The sequence below is a fragment of the Rhinolophus hipposideros genome, assembly GCF_964194185.1.
Source record: "Rhinolophus hipposideros genome assembly, chromosome: X".
Lineage (NCBI taxonomy): Eukaryota > Metazoa > Chordata > Mammalia > Chiroptera > Rhinolophidae > Rhinolophus > Rhinolophus hipposideros.
Genome location: NC_138046.1, coordinates 60,559,910 through 60,580,498, shown reverse-complemented (window position 1 = coordinate 60,580,498; position 20,589 = coordinate 60,559,910). Strand labels below are relative to the sequence as shown.

Sequence of the window (20,589 nt, the reverse complement as noted above, 5' to 3'; positions counted from 1 at the left end):
GAATTGAAACAGAAAGGTAATAGAAACCGGTACAGGGTATCTAGGCAAAATGAGGAAGCAAATTGCTTGGAATATGAATTGCATTATGAGTATTGTAATGCTCCTATTATTTCCTGAAAATTCAGGATGACTTTATGTTGAGCTTGAATCTGAAGGATTACGATGTCCATTCCGGGGCAATCTGTAAGAAAAGAACTAAAGCAGGTGAACCCTGAAAATGTTAAAAGGTCATCATTTGTTTGATGGCCAACTCCCACTTTTCTGATTGCAAAGTAACTTCTTCAGTCCTGTCCATTTTTTATCAGTAGTTCTTATGATTAACTTCTTTAAACTCAAAGATCTTCGTAAGGATCCTTTAAAATAAGAGGTTCAGGGGCAGTTTTTAAAACGCCCCACCTTCTCTTGCTTCAGGAATGCAAGGCAAAATGCAGACTCGAAATATCACTTGCTTCTCTTATGAATGATTGTTCATGGTTTAGTTGTTTATAAACAGACATTGCTCTTGTAATTATTATTACCTGATGATATTCAAGTTAAATCAGCCAGATGTTAAAACTCATATAAGGATTATATGGAAAAAATATTCATATTAACACCAAACCATTTTGAACTTGATCCTAGAGATATGAATGAGCCCTTTTGTGAGAGCCTGTTTTGGGCTAAAAATGCTAGAGGGAAATTAATAAAATTGTGGAACGTTACACTTTGCATGTGATGATGATACTACTGTTTATATTCATGAATGTGACTGAAGGGAACAGTAATTATTGGTACCGTTCCCTTTCCACTTTAATAACCAATATATCCTGACCTTGTCGGTGATGGTAATCATTCCACCGTAACTTGACTAGAGTTTTAACATGTCAGATCATCACCAAATGTCTTAACCATCACCCACAATTGGAGAAAGGATAGTGGTAAAGCTATAGAAACAGTAAACTGAAATAAGGCTTCTCAATTGTACTATTAATGGAATCAGAAATACAGAGGGTGCCAAAAAATGTATACACGCTTTAAGAAAGGAAAACTGTATTAAAACTGTAATAATACATACCGATAACAAAACATAAATGCATTTTTTGGCACCGCAGTACAGACTGCTTTCTCATAATGACTCAACCACAGAAGAATCTGCAAGAAACAGTAATTTGTTTTTCTTGTCTGAAAACAAAACAAAACAGTGTTTTTTTTTCCTTTTCTGAGGCAAAGATCAGATTAGAAATACTGTATTTTCATACACTCCTCAAACAACTCTTTTTTTCTTAATTCTTTAAATCTAGAATGTTAAACATGACTCTCTTCCATTCGTTGTTTTGAGACCTTTCTAAAATTGATGAGTAAACAGCTTAAACAGTAAGAAAAAAATTGTACAGAAATTGATAAGGAATTTGCCTGCCTCTCTAGCTACCCCTGATGTTTCTGATACCACTCCTTCAATAAATAGGAAGTTTCATTCTGTTTTCCTTGTCCTCCCCATGGCAATGTAGATATTTTAGGGTATAGTCACACACACACACACAATAGTAGTAAATCAAGTTTGGAAAATGATCATTTTTCCTGTTCTGATTGGAGGGATTGATTTCACTCTTTTATAGGGCATCAAGATTTGAAAGTATCTCTAATCATAAAATTTTCATAGTATTATTTCAGAAAAAAAATTAGTACTTAGTGTTGCACTTGATACTGAGTAGGGAGTCGGGATATTATAGATGTTATTGATAGTAAATATTGAAATGTACTCTATAAAAAATATTCAGACCATAATTTGTTAAACAGCCTGAGGGACCATATGTTTGATTGTTACCTGTGGAGTAACCAACCTTGCAAGTTTTGCCAAGCATCAAAGAGCTTCCTTGGACACAGGACTCCCACTGCTAAAACTGGGATGGTCCCAGGCAGACTACGACAAATTGGTCACCTTCAGAATGATTTCTCAAGGTGAGGTTGCTTTGTGTGTAGGTAAATCTGACTTGAAATATAAAACATATTTAGATTAGAAGGAATACAAAGAAAAGTATAAAACTTATTTTCATTAAAGGCTACATCTTTAATTTCAAACGGTATTAGTAGAATTTTTTTTTACTGATTATCATTTAATATTTATGAGTCCATTATAGTTGTCAGTTATCCTTTATGACATCATTTATAAAATGATTCAATAGGAAGAGCACATTTTCTGATCTGAACTATTTAGAATAGCATTATGCAATGTTTTAATAGCTGGAGAATAGAAGAGAGTGTTAGATGGAGAAATAACCTGTGAATCATGCCATGTCCTAGGAAATTAGGATTACGTTTGCAGTGGTATGGAAACAAATTTAAAGATGAAGTGTTTAGTAGAACTTCATAACGTGGCTCACTTTGTATATGTCATAGATCAAAGTACACCGTGTGAAACACAGCATTACTTACTATGCGGTAGCGATTTGAAATCATTCAAGTGGCGTGAGATAATAGACATTAACACAGCCTCTCGTGTGCAACCAAATGTGTTTAACTGTCATTAGCATACTGTTTTTCCCTTAAGTTTGCCTTCCTTTTAGAATATTATCATTGCAGAATTAGAAGTAATATAAATTAAATGAACTTACGTATGGTTCTAGTCATATTCACATACATCTACGCACGTGCGTATGTTTGCGCGCATTCACATACACGTGTGTTTTAAAGGGCCACTTGCCAGATCTTTAAAGTTCCCTTCCAGTTGGGGGTGAAAATCGTATAGGAAGTTATTTTGATTTTAGGCATATTTAAACAAATGCCATGCTACTTTATGTCTTTAGAAATATATTTGCATGGGTTTAATTTGGAAAGACCATTTTATGAAAAGTATTTGGATAAACAAATGTTAGTGCCAAATGCAAAAACCCACAGCCATTGAGCTGAAATTTTAATTGCACCGAAATTTTAATGTACTTATCAAAAACACGTCCCACTATATTTAATGAAAACATATTGTTTGTATTTCTCACTTTGGACACCCCTTTGAGATAGTAAAACATACTTTCAGGACAGAAAATGGTCTACATAGTTTGTGAATTGGAGACAGTGTTCTCTTGAATTTATTCTTAATAGTTTTAATGCAATTTTTAAAATAATGTATTTGAAGGCCAATCGTGGCACGTTTCTGTAACTTTAAGCATATGATTCTTTGGGGGAAGAGTACAATAAAAAATGTATTTTGTGATTTAGAGAGGAAGCTGCACGTGGGATATAGAAGGGCAACGCCACAAGGGAAGGAAATGAGTACAGGGAAAGGCCATCTTTTTAATTACTTTCAAAGGGCACTGGTATGTGTTTTATAACTGTTCATCTCTGTTTTTATGAAGTGCTAACTCCTTGAAGCACAAAATTACATGTGTGTGCCTGAAGGCATATGGAAACAACACAAAGCAGAAACCATCGCTGAGTCTTAGCCACTGGTTTAGTGTGGACAGTTTGGGAATGGTTTGTGAGTCCAGCTGAATCTACTGATTTCGATTAGTTTTTCAAGAAGAAAAAAAACAATACCTTTTTAATTGAAAACCTACCACCCAAAATTGAGGTTAGATTAGAGATGGTGCTTCGAGATTTTCTTTCTGACTAAAAAATGGGTTGATTATAGCAAGAGGTATTCTGTAACCCTCGTATTTGCTGTAATCTATGATGTATCTTTGCAAATAGAAATCTTTTGAACACTGATTCTTAAGTTTTTCCCAGTCTTTAAAAAGAAGGCGCAGAAAAGATAGGTTCTTTATAGGCCAAACCAAGTAACTGACTGGACCTAATTCTAAAATTTGACCCTCGTTTGTTTATTCAGAATCTAAATGTTACAATTTAACCCTAGTAATAGGGTTACTAGGGAAACAATTACCAACTTTAAGGGAAACAATTACCCTTTGGTGCCTAAAGTTGACTCTGCTTTTAATAAAACACATTTAAAGAGATAACTAGTGTTGAACTGGTGATCCAGAGGCTTCCATGATGTTCCTATTTGGGAAGCTACTTTCTCTAATGTTTCTAGCAAGTCTTTGGCAGGGAGTGATGTGGGGTTCATGAGAAGGGGTGCATTGTTTACTTCTATATACAAAGCCATAAATAAGGAGCAAAAAATATCTCATGTAGCTAAAAGTCTGATGTACTACTTAATGTTTTCAGGTAGCAACAGCAACTGTCATTTTACATAAAATTCCTTTCATTAACTGTGAAAAACAGTGCCTGCCTGCCAGGCTTTGAATGTCATTCTTTTAACTATGAAAATAAACATTAGAGAAATCACATACTTCTGGTGCTTTTTAAGATAGATTTGAAAAAAAGAAAAATAAAGGGAGAAGCCCCTTTATAGTTTACTCGCATCAAATAACATCTTAGAAAAGAACACCGTAGTGATTGGAAAGCATCACACGATCAGTAAAATGACAAAACAGTCATCCCCACATTCACTAGAAGATATAATAAACTAGTCAAATAATAAATTTTTAAAATCTGTCTTTCACCAAAAAATTTTTTGCTTTTCATCTCTTGTATTTTTTAATGCTGACGTCTCAATGTTTGTTCTTGTTGTTTTTCTGTCTAATCTGACAGACATATTTTGATAGCCTGTACTCCAACACAAAAGGTTTGTTGAGTTCTGGAAGAACTTAGCATATACCGTGTTTCTTCGAAAATAAGACCTAGCCAAACCATCAGCTCTGATGCAGTTTTTGGAGCAAAAATTATATTATATTATACCTGGCCTTATATTAAAGTAAGACGGGATCTTATATTAATTTTTGCTCCAAAGGACGCATTAAAGTTGATGGTCCAGTTCGGTCTTATTTTCGGGAAAACACAGTAGTGCAATAGAAAAGCCTGTGCAGCTTAAGACATGAATGTATCGATGTCCAGAGGAAAACAGCGCTGATCAGTTCTTTCTATATTCTCGCTCCGGGCAGTGATAACCATCTACCGTGTTTCCCCGAAAGTAAGACCGGGTCTTATATTAATTTTTGCTCCAAAAGACACATTAGGGCTTATGTTCAGGGGATGTCGTCCTGAAAAATCGTGCTAGGGCTTATTTTCGGGGAATCACGGTACGTGAGACTGCTGAATAGCTGTGAAAGTGAGTTGGTTTCCTTAAACGTGTATCGCTCATCTTAGAGTTGAAAGTCAGTGACCCTAGCGATGATCGCTGTGTGTGCACATCACTGTGGGAGAAGAGGTGAATGGACAAGTTGTGCTGCCCATCTCGTGCACATGACCAGTGAGCAGGTTCTTCGGGGGTTGATGATGTACCTTAGTGCACAGTCTGCATGTGCCACTCGGCCTCTTAGAGACCATGTACTTGATAGCCTTGCTCAAGGAGAGAAATTCCATAGAAACATCTTCAGAAATATAGGACCATCTGGTAGAATTGCTTTTAATGGCCACATTGAATGTTCGTAGTTGATTGTTAATACTGAGAGCAGGAAGGACCTTATATTGTAATGCGCAGCGGGGGTCCAGTCTGGGCTGTCACTTCAATGTCTTAGGCAAGAATAAGTTTTACAGCGCTTAGGTTTTCTTCCTAACGGGGCTTGATGTATTTTAGTCATTTCCAGCATTGTTTCTGTTCTTCAGTGTAGTCAAGGGAAAGATAATTATTGTACTTTGTGGCGTTGAAAAGGCTTTGTGACTTTAAATATACATTGCATAGAAATCTAGTAAACAAAATATTCCTTGTTAAATATGGTCAAATACAAATTAAAAGCAGCTACCGTTTGTAGAAAAATTTTCATAAAAATCGTCGAAGGAACAAAAGCATGTCATTTTACATACCCACCTTTCTTTATGCATTATCCAATAAAATGACATTTCAAAAGATTCACAGTGGGTAGCATATGGAATACTCCATAAACACTGATTAGATTTAATAACGGCTGTATCACTGTTTGGGAACATGTACAAGGAATCCGACAGCCATATATTATTAGCATCAAAATAACTCAGAAGAAAAGCTCCTAATTAAAGCAGGACTGATTTAGAAACTTAGCAAAATTGCAGCCAGAAATAACCACCTACCCACCTGCCCAGGACTTGGGACTTTCTTTTATGCATACAAAACAGGCTTGCTTCCTAGGGCTGCGAGATGGCTGCTATGAAAATTATAATGAGCTGTGACAATATCATTTTCAGCTTGTCCAGAATGGCACAAAACCTAGTCTCAGGAGGACAACATTGCTGCTTGAGTTCAGGTTTCAGCGAAGTGGCATCAAAGGAAAGCAAGATGTGGTCTGTAGTTGTGCTGAGCTGCTTTCAGTGACTCCAGTGATTGATTAATATCCTCCCGCTTGGCAAATGTGCATACATTAAGCAGCTCAGCATCACAATAGCAGAGATTCACTCACAGCCCGCCATCCTAATTGACGCACTCCTGTCCTGGAGAGCGATGTAGGTAGCGCTTTTGTGTTTTCATAAAGGGGGTTTCTGTAGTGTTTTCACTTGGTCATTTCTACAAGAGAGCAACAGGAGCAGGTTAAAGTAGACAGGAGAGGAGGTTGGTTGATTGAAAAACGGTTGAGAACGATTCCTATAAACTGAATAGTTTGACTACAATCAACGTCGTCGGTGCCTGCATTCTAAAATGTTAAGAATGTTCAACAGGTTTTATTTTTATGAACAAGTATCTACAGGCTTAAGAACTTCTTTGTGAGGCATTTAATCCGTTTTCAAAGTTGACATTTCCCTAATACTTTGCCTTTTTTTTTCCATTGCCTTTTTAAATAGCATTTTTTTTCCATAGTCTTCCCTACAAACCGTTGAATTAATTCCTTCCTAATTCATCGAAAAGCAAAGCTGCCCCCCTGGAAGCAGCGACTTTCCTTCCCTGTTTTTCATAACTTGGGGCATGGGTGTTGTCTTTTTTGTAATAATATCAGAACATTTAGGTATATAGTACTTTACAGTCTAGTTTAATCATATCATTATTTTACTCTAAAAATATGCTATTAGCTCCTTAAGTAATAGGTTATCTTCTTATTTTTTCTAGATCTAGCATCTGTCATTGTTCTTGTTTCCTTCATGCACCTCAGTTTCAGTCCAACTTCAGTAAAATGTTTACCCTTATTTTCTACTTTTCTTTTATTACAACTGGGAAAATAATTTATAAACAGTGTAATATGAAAATATGTAAATATTCTATAATTTGATTCATAAAATAAGCTCAAGACACTTCTCATATATATTAAACTATATAGCCATATTATCATTTTTTGCCAGTACATTAGTATTTTTATGTAAATTAATTTTTATTCACTAATGAATATTAGGAAGCACTGGCACATCATTAAAAGTATTTATTCCTAGATTAAGTACTTCTCAAGATGTATTACGATATAAACATATTCTTTCCAACCCCCCTTTCCCATCAAAAAATAGCTTTAAGGCATCATGATAAAAATGATAATATATTTATAGAGACGGAATAAATCAAAAGCAGTAAAGATGAAAGAATCAGATTAGACATTCCATTTGCTTACGCAATATGGTGTCTCTTATGCCCAGGTTTCCATCTTTACAGAACTTATTGGATATGTTTCACCCACACTGCAATCTAACTGATTTTTTTTTCTCTGCCATCTGCTATTTAGTTAATATGTGTTTAGATGTGTGTTTTATGCAAAATAACTAACAGTCTAACATTTTGGCACACTTTCCTGTTATGTCTTGACAATGCCTGGCCATTTGTGGAGAAAAGAGATATGTTTTTGTTTGTACATATAAATAAGTGAAAATCACTCCCCCCAACTATTCCCCGCAAAACGAGAATACATTGAGACACTTAAAGGAAAGGGCCCAGTTTAAAAACAAAACAAAGAAAACGCTAAACTTATATAAGAGTGATTCAAGTATTAAAATACAATAGAAGCGTATATTAACAATTGTATGAGTGTTTGGTTTTTGAGACTGTTTCACTCAACTAGGCACTGGTATATATAACCTGTTCTATCACTTGTTTGCAGCGTATCTCTGCATCTGAATTTCCTTAGACCTGCCAATGCCTACTTTTCGTATTCTCAGCCAGCAACATGTCTTCCAGGGTACCTGAGTGTTACAAAAGGGAGAGTACACAGGAGGGAGCCAGCCAGGTTCTCTACTTATGGTCCGTTTAATCATAGAATGTTTCTATTGTTGCTATAGCTCGAATTCTATTGCTGTTCCCTGGGTAACGCTGCCTAACATTTACGAGCCTTCACTTGGTGTTATCACAAAGTAGCTCTAAAATATAAGTCTCAACGTCTATCTAGGCACATCCAGTGGCATTTTCTCTGCCCGCCCTCTGTTCCTAGACACACACACACACTTCGTCTGGGCTCCTAAGCAAGGTCCACATGTACTAAATTGCCAGGGGGGAAGGAGAAAGTCGCTGACCCCACTACCTTGAACTTGGAAGAACCCTGAGAGTACTCAGACATACAAGTAAACATTTGGATTCATTGTGAGTGTGTGTGTGTGTGTGTTAGTGTAGGCAGTGACCTAGGTAGAAAATTGCCTCTTTTCTTTTGGCTTGAAAATAAATGCTTATTTCTCACAGCTCTGGAGGCTGGAATTCTGATATCAAAGCTCTGGCAGATTTGGTGGCTGGTGAGAGCCCGCTTCCTGATTCATAGTTGGCCGTCTTTTTGCTATGTCCTTAGGTGGCAGAAAGTGAAATGGGCCTTTTTTAAAATTGTGATAAAGACATAATATGCGATCTACCTTCTTCCCTTCTTAACAGATTTTTAACTGTACCATACACGGTTCTTAACTATAAGCACAATTGTACACTGCAGCTCTCCAGAACTTTTCATCTTGCATGACTGAAACTGTACCCACTGAACAGCAGCTCCCCGTTGTCCCCTCCCCACAGCTCCTGTGCTATACTTCCTGCCACTATGAGTCTGACTACTTTAGACCCCTCATATAAATGGTATCATGCAGTATGTGTCCTCCCCGGCTTACTTCATTTAGCATCGTATCTTCCAGTTACACCTATGTTACAGCATATGACACATTTCCTTCTTTTGTATGGTTGAATAATATTCCATTGTGTGTATCTACCACATTTTCTTTATCCGTTTATCTATCAATGGACATTTAGATTTTTTCCACCTCTCGGTTGTTGTGAATGATGCTGTAATGAACATGGGAGTGCAAATCTCTGAGATCCTGCCTTTTTCCTTTTTTCAGTCCAAGTGCTGGCTTTGAATAACACATTGACATCAAAACATATATGATTCCTAAGATCACATAATTTTTTGAGATGTCAGAAACACCTAGAGACAGCAAGGACATTAAAGATAGATTTGCGGTCCTAGTTTATATCCGTGTCACACACTGAACACTACTGAAGCTATTTTGTTATTGTTTGTTTTCCTCAAGCAGAAGAATTTCACAGGGCACATTTTTATCTTTCCAACAAAGGAAAGAAAAGAAAAAGAATGTGTTGTTTGGAAGCCACTGTATTTGAGTAGCTTCTTCTACATAAAGCACAGAAACGTATCTTTCAGAATTAATGCAATTTCATATTTAAGGCATATATTAAATTAATACTAGGAAAAGAAAACAGCATCCACGAGTGACACAGTAAAATTATTACATTTTACATGTGTATGTATACACGTACATATACAAATACGTGGGTTACATACCTGCACACACACACATACACATAAATGCATACATGTTCAGAGAACCTTATAAACTAGATGAAGAGTTGCTGAAAAGCGTAAGAAATGTGGTACAAAAAAACCCAGGCTTTTCGGAGGGACTTCAATTGTAGCAAGAATAAAATTTTTCTAGTGGTAATTCTGGCCCAGGGTTGTTCCCGAACAGCTATTACGATATTGAATAAGTGCAGGGAAATGCTCTGAAATGTTTGGCTGCCATGACTGAGATATTAGATTCATGCCGTTTATGTCCTGAAATGCACTTGTTTTTAGCCTTGCCAAAAGTTTTAGTAAGTGAGGAAGAGATTGGTGTTAGGGTTAGGGTTACATGATCATCTGAAGAAAATCCATATAAAGGGATAGCGTGAATGGATTCCAATAAGTGAACCTAGGTCTTCAAAGCTTAGAAAACTAGGAATTGGAAGTTCAATATGGGGTGGAGGGGGACGAACAGCCCAGATTAAAAAGAAATGAGTCCTCAGTAAACAATTGGGTTTGAAATACAGTGTTTTGATGCTATTATTTACTTTAGAGCAGGGGTGTCCAAATATTTTCAACGTTTTTCACCAAGGGCCATATTTGGTAAAGTACACAAACAGCCCGGCCACTCACTCGAGGTGAAGTACGTATTGCCTCACCTGGGTTATTTAAGTAAACTAAATATATTTTTGGAATTTGCTGTGGGCCAATTAACAATGGATTGCGGACCGCAGTTGGCCCGCGGGCCGAAGTGTTGACACTCGTGCTTTAGAGTAGCTGTCTTTGGGATAGTTTATGGAGGTTAAATTCAGGATGAGGTTGCCATGTCTTTACTAGGCCCTTAACCTTATTTTAGAGACCAAAGGATATTCAGTAAGTGAGAAAAATATATTTTAACCATCAACCGCCTTCAATATAGAGTAGGAAGACTTAAGAATAAAATGAAGCAGCTAGCTTATATTATGTATTCAGGTATTTCCACTAAAGAAATCCGTGCACTGTAATCATTGTTTCTTAAGATGTCAGTGCTTCCATTTAACCTGAATATTTAAAAAAAATCTAGCACTTTACAGTTGGAAGGAACCTTAACAGGATTTCTACTCTAGTTACTCTGTTTTCATTTCTATGAAAAATGAATCCTACAGACCACCCTATCCATGCAACAAAGGGATTAAACCTCTTGCCTCGGTTCATGAGGTATTCAAATGCCAGAGTTGCCTCTTACCTGTACGAGGCAAACTTCGTTTGGAAGATTTTTTTTCCCCTTCTTGTTGCCACTTGTCTACCTCATTGGTGATGTTAGTTAAGGAAAGGTAAGCAAGAGATAATAAGGCATTATCAGCTGTTTGAAACTACTGCTTGGGTTGAAAATGCATGTTTGGAAACTGTCTACAATTCATTATAATAATCCTGAAACCTGAAATGAGGCATTTAAAAACAAATGTAGGAAAACTAGAAAAATAAAATGCCCAGAGAATTCCGAGAATTATTTTACAGTAATCATTCGATCCCAAATACCTAGACATTCCTTCAAAAGCAGCAGACATAGCAGAAGTAGCTGGTGTCGTAAAAATTAAAAAATGTAAAACGCAAAGAGTGTACACAATGATGAAACAGTGATTCTCAAATAGTTGGCATCACCATTTCTAATTTCATAACTGTATACAGTTATTCTTGAGTCTGTAATAATGTCTTAAATTCCTTTATACCCTTAACTCACCACCCAAAACAATAAGACTCAATTCCTCAGGGACATACCCTTTGGCAAAATCCACACTGTGTATTTCGCTTCGTTGACATTTGTAGTAAAATGATGTTTTATGATCATTGGAAACTGTTAGCACAGACTGTGGGATCTGATATTTTGCTCTCTTAGCTAAAGTTTTAATTCCGGAATATTCTAAATTTTCGAGGGAGCATATCAAGACCAAACATATTCAGAAGAAGGGCATGTTCATTGGACCAACAAGAGCGTTAGAGGAGCACCGTTATGGCCCTGTCCTCATCTAAATCTAATTCGAAAAGGAGGAAGTCTGTGCTTCATTTTCCTTGGCTTTGCCATTCTCACGGTTGCCACCCAAGCTGATCTCCAGGGTATCGAGAAGCCCACATATTGCCAACTGCCTGTTAGATACGACCATCCCAATGTTGGAAAACAAATGTAGGGAAACAAATGTTGATATCTATTTGTAGACAACTCCAATTCACTGTGTTGGAATTTAGTCATTATTTTCCCTTCTACACCCCCGCATCCAAAATAATGTTATCTTTTTTGTCTCCTAAGTTCTGTTTTTTTGTTGTTGTTTTTTTAAAAAAGTATACACCAAGCATACGCTGAGTCACGTGGACTAGAAAACTCAAGTGGTGTCCTCCATACTTTCCTCTCTCTAACTGCTGACAGCTAGGCAGTCACCATGTCACATGGACTCTATCGCCTCCATATTTCTAATATCTACCCTTTGCTTTCTATTCGCTACTCTCTTAGCTTCCTGGGTGTTCTCCCAGGCTTCAAGGTCTCATTTCTCCAAACCGTTCTACCCACCGTCGCCAGAGTTAGATTCTTACGAACGGGTAAGATCATATTACGCCTCTGTATAAAAACCGTTAATTACTCATTGCCTACAAAGAAAATTTGAAAACTTGAACATGCATTCAACATCTTTCTGGCGTAGGGAAGGAAAGACTTGCCCGCTGAGTTCCTAGGTGTGGGAGCTGGGTCTACGAAACAAACTGACGGTAGGCAAATTAAGAGGAGAAAAGGTATACAGATTTATTTTCAATAATATGTGCACAGGGATATCACAGGGAGAAAAATGTGAATACCCAAACAGTGAGATCTGAGAGTTCACATACCATCCTAACGGGATGGGAAAGGGAATGTAGGCCATTCAGAGGAGAGTAAAGGATTCTTAGAAAAGATGAATGGACCCTTAGAAGAAGAGATGGGAGATATGATAGTGTGTGATGAAATTTGCCTAGGTGTGGTATCAACTTCTAGTCCCTTCTGTGATATGAGTCAACCTTCCCTGGCTGGTTAAACTCCCAGGGAGGAGAGTTAGGACAATTGAGTTCCTTTTGCAGGATCTGTCTTTAAATTAAGCAAATAAAGGGAGTTCAGAGAAAGCCTCTCCCTGCATTTGGTGTTTTCTCTAGTGCCTTTAACTCAAAATAACCCTCATTCGAAAGAGGCACATGTTAGGGTGCATAGGCCTGTGATGGGCGTTCTGCCACACATCACAGGCTTATTCACCTCTGCATCTCCTTGCGGACCCAAACTGTTTAGCCCAGAATAGTAAAAGCTCCTTGGTAAGTCCAGATACTCTTATACCTTTGCTCATGCCATTCTCATTGCCTGGGGTGTCTTCTCTTTGGGTAGAAAAATCCTTTCCATACCTCCAGATGGAACTGGAAAGTACCTCCTTCTGAAACCTTGCCTAATAATGTCAGAATTACTCCTTTCTATGTGTTTCCCCATCTTTCTTAAATTCCTTTGTGGAGCGTAGTTTATTTTCTCACTCACTTTTATTCATTTTTTTAAACAGGGGAAGCAGTGTAGTCTGCTAGTTAAATGTATAGTTTTGTATCCTTAGGGAGTTGGGAAGGGTACCCAGGTTCAAATCCTGAATCCACCGCTTACTGTCTCAGAGAAAGTCAATTGACCTCCCTGAGGCTGATTTCATCATGTGTAAAATGGAGTTACTAATAGCATATATGCACCGTAAGACCACAGGGAGGGTTAAATAAGACAAGGCTTGTAATGCATTTAGCTCAGTATCTGGTTCTTTGTAAGAATTCAGTAAACATTGGTTCCCGCTACTGCTGCTCTCCTGTCTCAACACTGCTTTATAAATTTCAGTGAGAGTTAGGAGCCATGTTTGATCACTTACTTTCTATTTCTCTACTTAATCTCTCATAGTTTCTTACACATTGTAGCCACATGATAAATGATTCTGAGAGCTGAATGTGATGTAGGGCTGGAGGTAAGACTTGATCTAATTAACATGTGTGTGCATACTCTGAATGTTAAATAATAATACTGACATTCCCAAATATACACATCAATCTCAAAATTTGATTATTATAACTATTCTGTTACTCTCAACACAACTATTTTTTTGCCCATCTCAATAGTTATGTATTGCCTAACACTTGCTGTTTTTCAAGTTACCAAATACACTTTAATTGGATATTTACATAATATTTTCTCTTCTTATCAGTAGTCAGGAAGTAGCAACTAGAGTTACTATCATTTGGACAGTATTCTATATTCCATTAGTCCTGGGTTTTTTTTGTTATTATTGTTAGTGTGTGTTGTGTGTAGGTGTGTGTGTGTCAATTGTAGCTAGCATTTGTTATGCCTTTGAGCAAAAGAAATCAGATCCTGTCACTTCCCTGTTTAAAACTCTTCAATGGCGTACATTTTTCTGCGGAAAACTTTCAAAATGCTCAAGAGACCTGTAGAATCTGGCCCTTACATACCTCAGGAAACACCTCCCTCCCATCTCCCAATTACTCCATAGGCTATAGTCTTCCAGGCCTTTTTTCTCTTCTTTGTGTTTCTAGAATGTTTGAAAGCCTTCAGAGAGCCTTCACTCACCCTACCACAGTGCTCCTTCTCCTGGATTTTCCCCTCCAGGTCTCGATTTTAATATTTCATCCTTCAAGAGGCTCTACCAGACTCATGGCCCACCCACAACTCCCACAAGTCGGTTACGTCTCGCAAATATACATTCTTTAACAATCTGTGGTTTGCAATCAAATTTCTCAATTTGTAATTGAAATTGTTTTAAATTTATTTCTTTAATGTATGTTTTCCCAGTAAACTGCAATCTCCATGAAATCAGTGACCAGTGACCTTGTGTGAATAGTCACTACTATATCCTCAGCACCTAGGAGATACCTGGCACACAGTGGGCAATTTATAAATATGTTTGAATAAATGAATGGCAAAATCACTCTGGAGGGTATCTAAGCATGTAAAGATAGTCTGTTTTCAAAGGAAAGATAAAAAGAAATGCACACAAAAGACACAAGGGAGGGAATAATGAAATGGAGTAGAGGAAACTAGGCGTGCTGAGTCTGCCTCTTACCCCTATAATAACCATCGCCTTTGTGGCTTTAACTGGAAGCTGATTTTAGAGCATTTTCTTTATGCCAAGCTGACTCAGGCCATCTGCTGAAAAGTGGGGTCTTTACAAAATTGTTTCATCTCTCCAGTAATTGCCCCCTCTATGTTTAAACTGGGAACTTCGTTTCAAAATCCTTGTCATTGACTGGGCTATCTTATTTAAATGAATGTCCTGTGCTTACTGTAATCTTATTTTTAAAAAAAAATTTGTAGTTTATATCACCAACTATTTTAAAGTATTATGTTGAATCCAAACACAAATTCGTATATGCATTCCGTGTTATACTTGTTAATGTTTCACGTTTTAAAATATTTGCCAACACACATTTATCACATAATGTGTGATTTGTAAACACATTTCAGCTGCTTTAATATGTCTTAATATTGTTTTGAAGGTACATTTTTAAAAATAATTTTTACTAAAATGAGGTATTCAAATTAAATGGAAAAATTAATATTTTGTTTTTAGCATTTAGAGGAATCTTTTCTGGTTATGAAAAGAGGAAATGCTATCTGTATTCAATAGATTGTGTATTTGTGACTTCCTTTTATTTTAATGAATAATTATATCACGTTGCTAACTAAAGCTTGTGTGAAGGTTAAGTGGGTCTCAAGTTGATTTTTCCGTGTTCTTAACAATCCAGCAGTAATGATATTTAAAATTTCAAGTTTTTTATTAAAATCATAACTAATGTGCTGCCTACAAAGATGAGGAATTCTAAAACTGATGTGACTCAATTCACTGTGAAATACATAGAGTACTCCATCCCCAGAGCTCTGTGAATGCTTATTACAGTTCTAATGGAACAAGTGTTCTGTGTTAATTACTTTTTACATCAAAATTAAGTATAATGATAAACAGTTTTCTCTGCCTAGTATTTGATGAAGTAATACTTTGTAGAAGAGAAAGAAGTTTTCCTCAGCCTTCTTAGGGTCCCTGGCTGGGTCTAAAAATTAAAGTGACAGAGATAGATTCACAGGAGAAAAGTGTACAGATTTATTGAATATAAATTTCACGTGACATGGTAGCCTTTATTGGAAAATTAAGACCCAAGGAAGTCGCTAAACCTGAGTATTTTTATGTTAGGGTTGATAGAGGGTGGAAAGTCATGGAAAGATAGGATAGGTCAAAGAACATGAGGTAAGTGTAATAAACTGGGGGAAACTTAGCAAGGTCTGTTCATTCGGATTCTTCTGAGTGTCCCTCCATCTTGGCGATAAGGGTGGTCCTTTTCCTCTGGGTGTAAAGAAGACACCTCTCCCATGAGGGACTTATGACTTATTTCAGGAGAAAAGGGCCAGGAGTAGGTCCGAGTGACTTTTCTGCGTCTTCCGTTTTCTCAAACTCCTTCAGCTTAAAATATTCAGCATGCCACAGTGCCATATTTTGAGGTAGCGTATTCTGAATCCCATCAGCTATTTTATTAGTTAGAGGGCAAAGGTTACAGCACCTGCCTTCAACCGATTTATGTACAGGCAAGTGCAGTTACCAAAAATAGTCAAAAACAACGTATAATGTACTTAAAAGTGTAAAGAAAATACTTTCTATTCGAGTACATGCCTATGGGTGAATTACAGCGATCTCAGGTTGGATTTTGTTTAATTGAAGTATAACTGACATACAACACTATATTAGTTTCAGGTGTACAACATAACTGATTCAACCTTTGTATACACTGCAAGTGGTCACAATAAGTCCAGCCACCATCCATCAACATACAGTCACACATTTTTTTTTCCTTGTGATGAGAACTTTGAAGATTTACTTTCTTAGCCACTTTCAAAGCTGCAATCTAGTATTATTGACTGTAGTGACCATGCTGTACGTTACATCCCCATGACCTATTTATTTTATGTCTGGAAATGTGTAGCTCTTGAACCCCTTTACCCATTTCACCCACTTCCAATCCCCCTTCCCTCTGGCAGCGACCTGTCTGTTCTCTGTACCTCTCAGTTTTGTTCTGATCTGTTTGTTCATTTATTTTGTTTTTATATTTCACATGCAAGTAAAATCGTATGGTATTTGTCTTTATCCCACTTATTTCACTTAGCATAATACATCCATCAGTGTTGTCACAAATGGCAAGATTTCGTTACTTTTTATGGCTGAGTAGTATTTGTGTGTGTGTGTGTGTGTGTGTGTGTGTGTGTGTGTATCACGTCTTTATTCCTTCATCCCATCAGCATGAAATAATTTGCATGCCAGCGTGGCACGTTCTGGGGATACTCATTCTGGACCCATACATATTATGGTTTTCTGTCTTACGTTGAAGTCATCAATCCATTCTGAATTAATTTTTTCATATGGCGTAAGATAGTGTTCTAGTTTCATTCTTTTGCGGTTTCCCCAGCATCATTTATTGAGGAGACTGTCTTTTTCCCATTGTATATTCTCGCCTCCATTGTCATAAGTTCATTGAGCATATCCGTCTGTTCATTTTTCTCAAGGTTGCTTTAGTGATTGCGTTCTTTCTTGGTTCCACACAAATTTTAGGATTGTTCGTTGTATGTCTGTGAAAAATGCCATTGGAATTTTGATAGGGATTGCATTGAATGTGTATATTGTTTTGGGTAATATGGGCATTTTTGCAATATTAAGTCTTCCAATCCACAATTGTGGAATATCTTTCCATTTGTTTGTATCTTCTTCAGTTTCTTCCATCAGTGTCTTGTAGTTATCAGTGTGCAGGTCTTTCACCTCTGTTTAAAATTTACTTCTAGTTATTTTATTCTTTTTACAATTATAAATGGAATTGTTCTCTGAATTTCTCTTTCTAATAGCTTGTTGTCAGTGTTTCAACATGCAACAGATTTCTGTATATTGATTTTGTACTTTGCAATTTTATTGAATTCATTTATTATTTCTAACAGGCTTTTGGTGGAATCTTTAGGGTTTTCTATATATAAAATCATGTCATCCAAAAGTAGTGACAGTTTGACGTCTTCCTTTCTAATTTAGATGACTTTGATTTCTTTTTTCCCTTGTAATAAAAGACAGATTAATGCGAGAAAACTAAACAGAAGTGTATACCATGTATACCTCATGGATACACGGGAGATACTCAGGTAAAAAGGAGTAGCTCCCTGAGGTGGCCTAAACCATCAGCTTATATACCATCTTCAGCTAAAGACAAAAGAAAGAAAAGTGAGGACACCAGTTATAGGGGAAGTTGGTTACCAGGAAAAGCACCATAAAACAACGGTAAGCTTTGTTGTGTGGATTTAAATCTGCGACTTCATCATTGATGCCCTGGATCCATCGATTCATCCTTCTCTTCTTGGTAAAGAGAGGGAGACACCCTTTCAAACGGACATTTCCTTTATAAGTGTAAATGTTCCTTTCAAAAGGCTCTCCTTTATTCGTTTCTGTGGTTTTCCTGTCTCTGCTGTTTCTCACTCAAGCAGCTCGAAATAATCTGTGCTGAAGAGGCTTATTTTGGGGTGGCATATTCTGCCACATTTCACTACATTCTAACCCTAGGTGGATTGAGCGCCTTTTACCTAGTTTCCACAACTCTAAAATCTGAATAGTGGTATTTCCCTGCTTCTTCGATAAGGTTGTTATGAAGAATGTGGGACGTAATGGAAGGAAAAGTATATCTTGAACGGCAAAGTCCTATACAAATGCCAATTGATAATTATTTGTAATATTAGATTATAAACTTCTTCAGGGTCTGGATTAGGCTTTCGTGATCATTGGATCCACACGGGGCTTATCTTAGCATAGTACTAATCACTATCTCCTGTTTTGTGCCTGCTCAAAAAATAAAGTGAAATAAAACTTTCCTAACTGAAATAAAGGGATGAAAAGGAATGATGGTGTGGAGTTCCTTTTTACCTGCAGTCCCAAGCAGGATTTGGTAATGTGCTTGCAACTGGGGGAGAGTCAGTGCTAACTCATGCCATCCCTTTTCCAAAGTAATCACTCTGAAGATAAGTGAGGAACTTGGAAACTGGGTGCTTTCCATTTATTCTTTCGAAGATTAACCATTCCCAGAATTTTTCAGATTGTCTCACTTCGGTACACAGAAAGAATTTCCGAAATCAGTTTCTGTTCTAGGAGAACAAATGTAGGAAATTGTGTATCACTGCATGGACGTATTTTAGCTGGTGAAAAATTGTGTTGTGATAAACGGGAAACATACAATTTTTTTTTTACATTTATATCTTTGGCTTTTTCTGTGTTGTACAGATGTTGAGCCTTCTGAAGTATACAATTTAGTACTTTGCATTGCTGATAGAGTACAAGTGACCTTTGCAAAATGTTTCTAGTAAGTCTGGCATGAGTCTGGGTTATTTAGGTAAGAGAGACTAGAAAACAAAAAATCTCACTTTCATTCTGTGCTAAAAAATGAAGTGTATTGTCTTATTTTTGCAATTCTTAAATAGGATGTTTAACTCTTTTTAAATTACAGTTGACATTCTGTATTCTTTTATATTAATATCAGGTGTACAGTATATATAATTTATGCAGTGATCCCCCTGACTAGTCTAGTACCAACGTGGCACTGTGCATAGTTATGGCCGTATTATTGAGTATATTCCCCATGCTTTACTTTTTTTTTACATTCCCGTGCCTAGTTTGTAACTACCCATTTGTACTTCTTAATCCCTTCACCTTTTTCACTCTGCCCCCGACCCCCTCCCATCTGGTAACCATCAGTTTATTCTCTGTATCCACGAGTCTGTTTCTGTTTTGTTTTTTTGTTTGTTTCTTTGTTTTGTCCATTCGATTCCTCATGTAAGTGAGATCATATGGTAACACTTTCTTAGAAATCAAAAAATACGTGGTGACATTCTCAGAGGTGAAATCAGAATGTGTATGTAGCATTACATATAACTTTTGTTGGTAAAAGGAAAGCAGAGTTAAGTCAGAAATGCATTAATTCTTTCAGGTCTACTGACATCAAAATCGACTTGAGGGTTGAAAGATTTAATGTCACTTATTAGGAGGGAAAAGGTTGTTGGATTGCTAATGTGGATGCTAATACTAAAGTCGCATAAGGAAGAACATAGGTAGGGGAGCCATCTCTCTTGTAAAAATCGCATTGTATCTCATAAGTGTCAGCTGCAAAATAATTTCCAGAAATGGTCTGATTTTCCCATTGACTTCCATTGTACAACTAGAGCTGTGTTCCCATGGAAAATGAATTTGGCCCCAGGTTATAATAAAACACACTGAAGAATTCAGAAAATCTTAATAAAAGCAAGTATTTCAAGACACAATTATCAGTATGCAATAAAATAGCACTAGCCCAAACTATTAATACACTATAGTGGATCTTAACATAGCATGCCCCAAACTGTGCTATTATTCTTCTTTCACAAGTCTATTACCTTTCCATTTAAAGATATTTTACTTCTGTGATTATTATTGATTTTTTATAGATTTAACTGTAATGTTAGAAGGTGGACTTGGTTTCCTGTACTCTTCATGGTTAGCCTGCTTACCTTTCTCTGAAGCATGAAGCATTGTTATCAATTAACATTCAGAAGTTATTAGCCATAGAAGAAAGGCAGAAGGGAGTGCCTGAAAAGGTTCACAATACTTCCTTCTGTGTTGTTGAAATTTTTAATTTACGTAGCTATGTTTTTTATATTTTTAAGTCCCCCAAAGAAATGATTTTCTATAAATATATCTTCTATTATCAGGAAGAAAATATTGCAATTTCTGTCTTTAAGTATAAATTTACACATAATGAGATACCTTCAGTCAGATGCATTTATATATTTGGTTCATCTTGTGCTTTGAGAGTAGTTGTTATCGTCACATTTTTGAGAAAATTCGTAAAACAATGATGTGATTAATATCTAGATAAATCAGCATCACCTGGGAGC

At 36.7% G+C, this 20,589-nt stretch overlaps 1 protein-coding gene across 2 annotated transcripts in view; it reads left to right on the top strand.

Annotated features, from left to right (window-relative positions):
• Positions 1 to 20,589, top strand: part of DIAPH2 (diaphanous related formin 2) — an 842,313-nt gene that overhangs the window by 590,780 nt on the left and 230,944 nt on the right. The window lies entirely within an intron of this gene.